At 41.2% G+C, this 11,137-nt stretch overlaps 1 protein-coding gene across 2 annotated transcripts in view; it reads right to left on the bottom strand.

Annotated features, from left to right (window-relative positions):
* Positions 1-11,137, bottom strand: part of GNAL (G protein subunit alpha L) — a gene marked incomplete at both ends in the record, with an annotated part of 135,911 nt that overhangs the window by 20,155 nt on the left and 104,619 nt on the right. The gene's annotated exons all lie outside the window — the stretch shown is intronic.

Here is an 11,137-nt window from a genome sequence, read left to right as displayed (position 1 = left end):
CGCAGGCTTTCAATTGGCATCAGTGTGTGCTGTAGTTCCCCCCCCCCAAAAAAAAAGATTCTTCAGGTACACACAATAACAAAATACAAGAAGGCCCAACCTGCCCTAAGGAGCCAGGCTGAAAATGAATACTGAGAGCTAATTCTGTTCAGAGAAAATTTTCATCCGGCATCTCACCGACCGTCCCTTTCAGTTTCCTGTGGTAACTTGCCAGCAGTCTTGAGCCGCAGAGTGAAGGAGTGCTGGTGCCCCTTGCATCTTCTGAAAACACAGTGCTGATTATATGGCTCACTTGCTCCAAAACCTGGGCATAAACGCTGAACTTCTCTAGGAGAAGGTGGGTCCCCACCTTCTTTCCTTTCCTTCCCCTATGTGCCAGTCAAACCAGATGGAAGCATGGAAGTCTAGGATCATTTGTGTCATTTGACCAGTGTGGACAGTGAGGTACACTCGATGCTCCTCTCTCTGTGTATACTTAGTCCCTGCTGCCTGGCGTTTACACCGCATGCAGCTCTGCCTGTTGAGACCCTGCCCTTTCTCAAAAGCCACCTTCTCCACGAAGCCTCCCAGGAGCCCCCTCCTCTGGGCTGCCCCTGTACCCTGTGTCTCTGCCCTAGCACACAGGGCATAACTCCTGATTCAGGGCCTGTGGGTTTGAGGGCACCTACTGTATTATGAAAACCCAGTGGGGTGGATGCTACGAACACCGTGGATTTACTGGTCAGGAAACTGCAGCACAGAGAGCAATGCAACAGGCCTGAGACCACACACCTGCTAAGCATTAGAAATAAGATTCTGCGGAGACAGCGAGACCAGTAGTAGAACAAGGTGGAGTCCAATCGGTTAACAAGATTAAAAGACTAACCATCTTTGGCTTAAAAGAAGCTGGTGACTTAGCTGTTCTTTTGAGAAGATTGCGGAATTGCATTGACTGCAAGGTTCACGTGACCTAAGTCAGGTGATAAACGCAACTGACATGCCCTGATGGTACAGTCATTGACGGATGGCCTAGCTCCTCTCTGGGCTGGAGTGGAGTTCCAGAAGCCGTATTTTCAGATACAGGACAGCCAGGAACATAGAAGAGGCCAGACTTGCTTTTGGCCTGTGCTCCTCCTTTTTTTTTCCTCCTGAGCTCAGGAGTAGCAGTCCCCAGGCCCCGTCCTCTTCTCTCCCCTCTTCTCAGCCAACCCCATTGCGTTCAGTGTGATCTATAGCTAACACTCTCACTTCTACACTTCTAGAGCGAAGTTTCCTTCCGTGTTCCCCAACTGTCTCCTGACACTGGAGAATTTTGGGAGCCAGACTGTTTGGCAACTCCTTCAATGGACTGAACTGTCAGTCCTAACCCCCCAAATCCACTCATCCTACTTCTTAAATGGCACCTCTGTCGCTGCAGTTGTTCAAGCCACATTCTTAGGAATAATCCTGGACAACTCCCTTCTCTATACCTACATTCTGTCACTAAGTTCTTCATTCTTTACTTTCCATCAAGGGTGAAAACCTTCAGGGTCTGTTTCTGACTAGCATGCTTGCTTTCTTGCACAGCTAGCAAAGGGGAGATTATTTTGAGTTTATGAAAGATTTTCAAAGGCAACTTTGGTCCTGTGGCAATTCTGACTCCACGTGAGAATCTTCTGGAATCATTTCATGGTGCAAAGAAAGAATACAGACCCTCCTTGATTTACGGTATGCTACATCTCAATAAACCCACTGTACGCTGAAAATATAATTTGAAAATGCATTTAATACACTTAACCTATTGAACATCATAGCTGAGCCTCGCCCACCTTAAACATGCTCAGAACACTCCCATTAGTCTACAGTTGGGCCAAATCATCTAACACAAAGCCCATTTTATGATCCAGCATTGACTATCTCATGGAATTGAGCACTGTACTGAAAGCAAAGAACACAAGGGCTGTATGGGTACAGAATGGTTGTAAGTGTGCTATCCTTGTGATCATGTGGGTGTCTGGGAGCTTGTCACTGCTGCTGCCCAGCCCTTCTGGAGAGGAGCTCACTGCACATCGCTAACCTGGGATAAGATCCAAATTCCAAATTCCAAATATGGTTTCTACTGAATACGTATTGGTTCCACACCATTGTAAAGTTGAAAAGTTGTAGTTGAAGTATCATTAAGTCTGGGACCCTCTGTATACAGTTTACCTTCCTGGGACTAGTCAGAACTTCTGCAGTAATAATACCACCTTATAGCACCCACAGCCAAAGTAGAAACTTTCTTCTTAGGGACTGTAAGAAAATTTTGATTAGAGTATAGACATTTCCGGAAAGCTGTGAGTCAAACCAGTTAATTATTTTTATCGTAAAACGAGCAAGAAAAATATGTTTCAATTTAGCTCCTATGGCCCATTTTTTCTTTCTTCCTTTGAACTAATACGTGAGATATTTAAGCAGGACCTATGGCTTGGTTTCACTGGAAAAGACTCACGTTAAATCTAAAGACATTCCAAAATAAATGAAGGAACTAAATATACATGAAAAATAATTTTATTGTGCGTGTTAAATGACTGCTGGCTTCTCACAGGTAGTCTTCCCATGGTTTTGAAATGTTTTGCCTTGAATTCTCTTTTAGAGCTCCTCCTCACTCACCACAATTTGTCTCTATGTATATATTTGTGATTTGCTCAGTAGCAGTCTGTCCCTTTAGATCTTTCCCTCGTGACCTTCTTTACCTCACCCCTGGTACTGATCAAACTCTGAGACACACAGATGCTTCGTAAATTTCTGCTGAGTGTATGAATGCACCCAAAGAAAACAGCATTGGATATATACCCACTTGGTGACCATTTCAAGGACTATATTACATACTTATGGTATCACTGTATATATTATATCTATCACTTTTTTTTATTTCAGAACACAGTTATAATTTAAAACTTCAAGAGTCCTCAAACCTTGGGAAACTGCAAAGTCATTGTACCTCAATTCTGTTAACATGATGTCAAGGTTTGTAAGATGAGACCAAGAAAGAGCTGGAAACAGAGAAGTTGCACTTGACTGGGCTTCCACATTGTTGTGCATGCTGGCTGGTGATGTCTGGGTTATTAGTTCTGATGGTGATGTGGGAAGTTAACACTCTTAGGAGTATCAGAATTCCCTATGTCCTGATAGTCTCATTTGGCATCTACCACTGTACTAACACAGGGATTCTCCTGTTCCTTCTCTACACTGAATAATTACCAATTTGATGACAAGCTGAAAATTAAATCTAGATACTCCTGGCCCTTTGAGGACAGTCTAGGATTTCTTTCGATGCTGAGCAAAGCAATGGTCACCTTGTTCTAGATGTTCATAGACCCGGTGGGGAGGGGTGTGTACTCCATATGCCTTCCTAGTTTTCCTTGTAACAAAGAAAGATCTGGATTTAGGAAAAATCAATGGTAGTCATTTTTTTTTTTTAAGTAGTCTCTAAACATGACTTTTCCTGCTTGGGTTTTGTTAGACTCTCTTTAGTTCAGTCTTACTTTAAGATGGTTTTGGACTTTCCCAAGTAAAGAAGCAATAGGAAAGCCGTGGGAGCTGTGTGCAATGTGGTCCTGACTGGGCATTGGGCACCGGGCTCTTCTTTTCTGTTCTGGGCAAAGCTGTGTGATCATTTGTGTGACCCAGACCTCACTGGGCATCATTTCATCTTTTATAAAGCTGGAAAGGCATCATGTAAAACCATGATCTAACAGTGAGCAATAATGCCTACATCAGGCCTTGGCACCTTCAGGAAGGACTGTTCAAAACTACTAAGTTAAAAACAAAACCCTCAGAATAATTCAGACATAACGTGTTTTGACAAAGGTGTGAAGCAACGAAGACTTTCATACACTACTAGTGAGGGTGTCGGTAGATACAATCATTGGGAAAAAAATTATCATTCTCTAATGAAGTTAAACTATGAATCTCCTATGAGCACCAATTCCATGTCTATTATCTACCCTAGAAACAATTTCGCACATGTATACCGGGTTACGAAACAAAATGTTCAGGGCATCATTATTTGTTATAGCCCAAACCTGGAAACAACTCAGCTGTCCATGAACAGAACAGAAAAATAAATTGTAGAGTTTCATAATTGATTATGTAGTAATGAAAGTAAATATCTATAACCACACTCAACACATGAATAAATCTTAGAAACTCAATTTGAGCAAAAAACCCCCCAGACCCAAATGGTATACACTGCAAAATCTCATTTAAAAAAAATCTTTGAAACAATCTGTATAGATTTACTGTAAAATTTACTAAGAGAAAACGTGTATTATCTAAATTGTCCTTTTGCCTGCAACTGGTGATGGATGTTTGCAGATCTCGCAGGAACATGTAGAATAGATTAAGCAAAAAAAGAGAAGGCAGACTGTGTCTATTTCTATGTGAATCCTCCATTTACAGAACATTCTGTAGAAAGAAAATCTACTTCTTTGATGGGGTTCCTGCCTCAGAGGGAGAGAAGAATTTGAGTAAAAACTAAATTACAGAAGGAAAACAAAAACCTGAAATATTTTTTGTCTGTGAGATGAGTGTATTCCTCTTTCTAATCACTGTTCCCATTTTTCACCAGAAATCTTTTTTTTAAAAAAGATTTTATTTATTTATTTATTTGACAGACAGAGATCACAAGTAGGCAGAGAGGCAGGCAGAGAGAGAGAGAGAGGAAGGGAAGCAGGCTCCCTGCTGAGCAGAGAGCCCGATGCGGGGCTCGATCCCAGGACCCTGAGATCATGACCTGAGCTGAAGGCAGAGGCTTTAACCCACTGAGCCACCCAGGCGCCCCTCACCAGAAATCTTTATTATGCTACTTTTTTCTTCTTTTTAAGAAAAGCTTGTTTCCCTCCATAGAAACACATGGCGATATCTCCTGCTGCCTGACTGTCTAATGGGACATTGGTGGGGTATCCTGAAGCCACAGTTCTGGATGGAGAGCAATTTCACAACTACCGATCTGGGGCAGATGAGTAGGACTGCACACCAGCTTGTCCAGGTCAGTCTGGGAACCAGGAAGCTGGCTGCTCCCACACAACTTAAAAAAAAAAAAAAAAACCTTGAACATTAAACTTACAACCTGCGAGTTAAAAAATTGTTCACATGCACACTAGGCAGTAAATTTCACTGCATATGAAAACTTGCTCTTGTCTTCCTCTCGGTGCACCTTGTATATATATATCATGAAATCAGATCATCGGAAGCTGGGAGCATCCCCAGAGCTAGTTTGGACAGGGTCCTGGGAGATGGTGGTGGTGGTGGGGGGTCTTGCTGCTGCTCCTGGGAACAAGTGTGTGCGGCAGCCGCACTCCTATTCCTAATCAATGCTGTGTCTGACCTGCCACGAGACACAGCTTGCAAGTCACAGTTAAATGACGCTTAAGTCAAGTGACTTAGAATACCCGTGGGGGCGTCTGGGTGCTCAGTGGGTTAAAGCCTCTGCCTTCAGCTCAGGTCATGATCTCAGGGTCCTGGGATCGAGCCCCGCATCGGGCTCTCTGCTCAGCGGGGAGCCTATTTCCTCCCTCTCTATCTGCCTGCCTCTCTGCCTACTTGTGATCTCTGTCTGTCAAATAAATAAATAAATAAAATCTTAAAAAAAAAAAAAAAGAATACCCGTGGCCACAGGACAGACAGTACTAGTTCTAACAACTGCATGTTCTGAGAACCATTTAGAGTCCTTTCAATTCTAGTTTAACCCCCACTATATATAAAAAGGAAGGAGTCATTGGCCATTAGTGTCTATGCAAGGCTAAGCCTGGTCATCCCTTGTAGTCAAGGAAGAAGGCAATGAAACCAAATTAAAGCAATTAAAGGCACACATAAACATCTGTTAATTTCAGCTGGCATCTTCAGCTTAAGAATCAACACCATGTTAGAAACCAAATGCAACTTAATTCAGTGAGCCCTACTAGAAACTATGTACTTATTTATTTATTATTGATTTATTTAAAGATTTATTGATTTTTTAGAGAGAGCGCATGAGTGAGAGCTGATGAGGGAGAAGGAGGGAAAGACCCAAGCAGACTCCTTACTGAGCGTGGAGTCTGAGGCGGGGGCTTGGTCCCAGGACCTGGAGATCATAACCTGAGGTGAAACCAAGAGTCAGACCGTTAACCGACTGTACCACCCAGGCGCCCCAAATAATTCATTTTTAACCCTTCTATATAGAATGTAAAAAGCTTTATAACAAAGCAGAGTATTTCTTGTCACGTCTATACTTCTATAATGTACTATGGCAGGATTCAGTTTTCTCTGAGACAGCGAACACTGGTGGCTTAAAAGGAGGCCAAAGATCAAGATATATCTATATATATCTATATACATACATATATATAATATTTTAAAAATATTTTTATTTATATTATATTTATATATTATTTATTTATATGTAATTTATATATTTACATATAAATAATTATATATTTATATTAACATATAAATATGTATTTCTATAATAAAACATATTTTAATTTTATATATAAATTTAATATATATTAAATATAATAAATATAAATATATATAATATAAAAATACATAAAATATATATTTAAGTGTTAATGTCATGGGGTGCCTGGGTGGCTCAGTTGGTTGGGCGTCTGCCTTCGGTTCAGGTCATGATCCTGGGGTTCTGGGATCGAGCCCCACACGGGGCTTCCTGCTCAGCAGGGCGTCCGCTTCTCTCCCCTAACCCCTCTCACCTGCTTGTGTACTCCCTCTCTCTCTTTCCTGCTGTCTCTCTCTTTCAAAGAAATAAATAAAATCTTTAGAAAAAAAAGAAACGTTGCCTCTTTTAAAAATAAATAAAGTATTAACCTTAAAATAGTTTTGAACTCAAATCACTGGAAGGAAGATACCTCAACTAAAGCATAATGGATATGCATTCTTTTCCTTTGATCTTTGATGGGGTCGGGCTAGAATCTTCCAGCTCATGCCTATATCCCATAAATATTTACCGAGTTCACCGTTCAGGGACAGTAGGTAAGTATCCGCAAACGTGATGTTCCAGAAAGCAGGGGTATTTATTTCCCCCAGCGTTTCTTCTCCTGGAAGGTTCTGCCCAATCGGGGCACTGAGGTGCCAGCTGAGCCTTCCTGACAAATTCAACATGTGGCTTCCTTTCTAGGAACCACCAGGCTGCCTCAGGACATGATTAACCATGTCCTAAAGATAATAAGTCCCAGCCAAGATTAACATCTGGAAAACAATACTTAATAGTGAATCTAACTACTGCAGGAAAAGGAAAATTAAAAAAAAAATTTTTGAGCAGTTTAGGGGTTAAAGGAGAACTCAAAGCTAAACGAATTTCACCTTACAGGACTGTGGGAGACTCTGTGAATTCTTCAATGTCACTTACATGAAACAGAACAAAGAAACAACCACAAGCTGCAGCCAGCATGGTTCCTGCTCACTTGGAAGCTTCCTGGTGTCTCCTTTTTGCCGGCGTCCCACAGTGGTGTCCTACTATTTGCCCTAGGTCCTTACAGGGAAGCTGACCTTTAGAATCTAATTGTGGAAGCATGTAGTTGGCGAAAGAAGCTGTAGGGAGAGCCTTCTGAGGAGGGATGCCCCCGGGGCTCTCTATTTTCAGCAACGAAGTATGTGATTTGTTCAGATCACACCGTGTGTCAGAGGAAGAACCCGAATGAGAAACGGCCCTATTAAGTTTCATAGATTTTAGAAGATATATTTAGTCACTGCCTACCTCCTGGCAGAGTATGGCAAAGTGATTTCTTTCTTAGCAGTTACTATTTGTCTCAGGTAGCTGATAGGAAGACTCTTTCTTTCCTTCCTCACAGAAAGAATGCAGAACATTCACCTTAACGCAAAATAGGAATTCCAGATTCCCAGTAACACAAAATAAATTAAGACACAAAGGCATACCCTGCACTTAACTGTTGGCATATGAATACAAGTGCTAGTGAGCAAATGGAAATTCTCTTTGTGCTTAGATTTCCTTAATCTAAAAATAATAATAGAATAAACTTGTATTTGATGGGTGGCTTTTCACTGATATCACAGGTTCTAATTATTATGTGATCAACATGGTCTGGTGTAAGAAAGACACGTAATTCTAACCACTGACACGTGTCAGTGGTATTTTTTTCTTTCTCCCTGTTTCTTTGATATGTTACCCAAGGGTAGCTTCCTTATTTGCTAAATCCAACTTAAAGGCTTATAATTAAATTTCTTGAGACTGTGAACAGATTCTTGTGGTATACTGGGAGGAGGGGAGTAGTTGTACAATGTACTGCGATGGTACATAGTTTTCTCTGAGACGGTGGGCATGTCTGTCCTAAAGGAGGCCATGTGGTCGCAACCATCGATATTTCCTTTCTTTAAAGGACTGAATAATATTCCATTGTATTGACAGACCACATTTTGTTTCTCCATTCATCATTATGACGGACTTTTTCTTTGTTTCTACTCCCTGGCTGTTTTGAATAATGCTTCTACGAACGGATATTGTGCCTCGATCTGAGCTTTACAGCAAAACTGAGTCTGCATACATGAGAATGGTGACTATGAATGATAGAGAACACAGAGAAGGAAAAGTTTTTAAAGTCCACTCAACTAACAACTATTTCTTGACCACCTACTTCGAGGCAGGCACGGTTCCAGGTACAGCAAGCAACAATCCCACGCGAGCAGCCAGCAATGGCACGTGAACCACCCATGAGGAAGAGTTTAAAAAACTTGATTAGATATATTATTCACTCAACACCTGTTTAATGAGTCTTTACAGTGTCAGGCTCTGCATGGACAGGAGTAACTCAAAATGCCATGGAATAACTTCTGATAAAATTACCTGCTAACTTCCATGACAATTCTTTTTTAGAGATTTAATATAGGTCTTAATGATGTATTTTCAGCATGAGAATCATATTTTCAATCAGTGCTTTTGCTTTTGCATTTCACTTTTCTGTCTTACACTGATTTAAAAATGGAAGCATGTGTAAAATGTGAAATGTTATAAATCTTACACTGAATGCTTTCCACAGCGTAACTACGGTTGCAGTTTGAGCGCACAGATGAACCAGAATGCAATGGACGGGGTCAAGAATACGAACTGCAATCAAGCAATTGTTCACCACTTTTGAATGGAGTCTCTTCCCCTGCCTTGGAATTAACTAGAAAGGCCCAGAAATTAGGAAATCCCCATGATCAGCAGTGTCCAAATTAATTTTACCAAGGCATCCAAGTTAAGATTTAACAGGACTAATTCCAACAGGGAATCCCAGCTGAAGGTGCGTTTGCAGTGCACGATTCCATGTAATCACTTTCAGGACATTTTCATCACTCTGAAAGGAAACCTTGTACCCGTCAGGCAGTCACTGCTCATCTGCCCCCCTCACCCTCCCTCAACGCTATGCAACCGTCATCTACTTTCTGTCTCTATATGTCTGTTCTGGGCATTTCATAGACATGGAATCACACAACATGTGGCCTTCTGTGTCCGCCTTCTTTCACGGAGCATAACGTTTCCAAGGCTCTTCCTTGCTGTAGCCTGTATCAGTGATTCATTCTTTTTCATAGCTAGATAATCGTCCATTGCACAGAGGGACCACATTTCGTGTGTCCATTCATCAACTGACGGGCATATGGGTTGTTTCCACTTTTCAGCTCCTAGGAATAAGCTGCCGGGTATATTCATTTGCCTTGAAGTTTTTGTGGGGTCGTATGTTTTCCATTCTCTTGAATATGTATCTGGGAGTGGAACTGCTGGGTCATATGGGAACTCTGTGATTACCTTTTTCTAGAACTGCTAGACTGTTTTCTGGAGGTGCTGTACCATTTTATATTGCCAACAGCAACATCCGAGGGTTCCACTTTCTCCACATGCTTGCCAACATTTGTTTTTATTTCATTTTCGGTTACAGCTATCCTCGTGGCTGTGAAGTCGTATCGCATTATGGTTTTGATTTGCATTTCCCAATGGCTAATGCTGTTCAGCCTCTTCTCATGAGCTCATTGGCCATTCACATATCTTATTGGGGAAATGTCTATTCTGATCCTTTGCTCATTCTAAAATTGATGAAAACATTAACGTTAAAATTATTTAACCTTTTGTTCCTGAGCTGTAGGAGTTATTTATATATTCTGGAATATAAGTCCCTTACAAGATACGTAATTTATAAATATAGTCTCCCTTCTGTGATTGCCTTTTCACTTTTTTGAACCATGAGGAGGTTTGTAAAAAAATCCATCCTGGCTTTCATCTGCAAACTATGCTCATGAGATGAACTGGATGGAAATGGAAGGTAGATGAGAGTGGCTTCAGAGAAGAAAATGGGTGCCCTTGTAAAAAATTCACTTATTTATAAGCTTAGGGCGAGGCCTCATCATCTTTACAATTCAGCACCTGGTGGCACCTGGCACACACTTGAAGCAACCATAACGTTGAACTTTTAACCTAAAACAGCCTCTCACATCTTCAGGTTTAAGATTTGAAATCTTGGATAAATCAAGTTGTGAGATAGCACGGTGTGGTCCTTTGTAACCTTAGGTGATTTGGTTTCCTCCTCTTTGGGTTAGTGTGAGGATCAAATGGTCAACTTGTGGGATGTGCACAGAACAGTGCCCCACCTGGTAAATTTCTACAACTACGGGCTATCTCACAGCTACCCTTAGAGGCTTAGGAATCCGGGACACACCTGCAAGTCTTTCTGAAGCTGCACACTTTATTCATGGTTTTCAATCTGAGGTCCTTGGGGTCCTTGGAAATGTCTCAAAGAATTTAGCAAACATTCTGGATAATTGTAATAAAAACCCTCCTACAGGCAAACGTCTTATGTGGCGTGTTATAATGTGCGGAGTACGACTGATGGGTTAACTCGTGCTGCTTTGTAATTTATTTTTCTGTAGCCTTCTATACACGTGTGTATCCCTCCCCCTACATTTTATTATGACACACTTCAAACATACAACTTGAAATAATTTTATAGTGGATGCCTGAACACCCGCCATCTAGATTTTGCCATTATCATTTTGCCGTACTTAAAAAAAAAAATCACGTATCTGTCTATCTACCTTACTTTTGATGCATTTCGAAGAAATGGCAGACACCCATTCACTTCCTCCTAAATACTCCAGCACACAGATCTTTGTCCAGACATCAGTATTTGCTCACAGGTTTTTTTTTTTG

This window comes from Martes martes, assembly GCF_963455335.1.
Source record: "Martes martes genome assembly, chromosome: 13".
In the NCBI taxonomy this organism is placed as follows: Eukaryota; Metazoa; Chordata; class Mammalia; order Carnivora; family Mustelidae; genus Martes; species Martes martes.
This window is presented reverse-complemented; position numbering and strand designations above follow the sequence as displayed.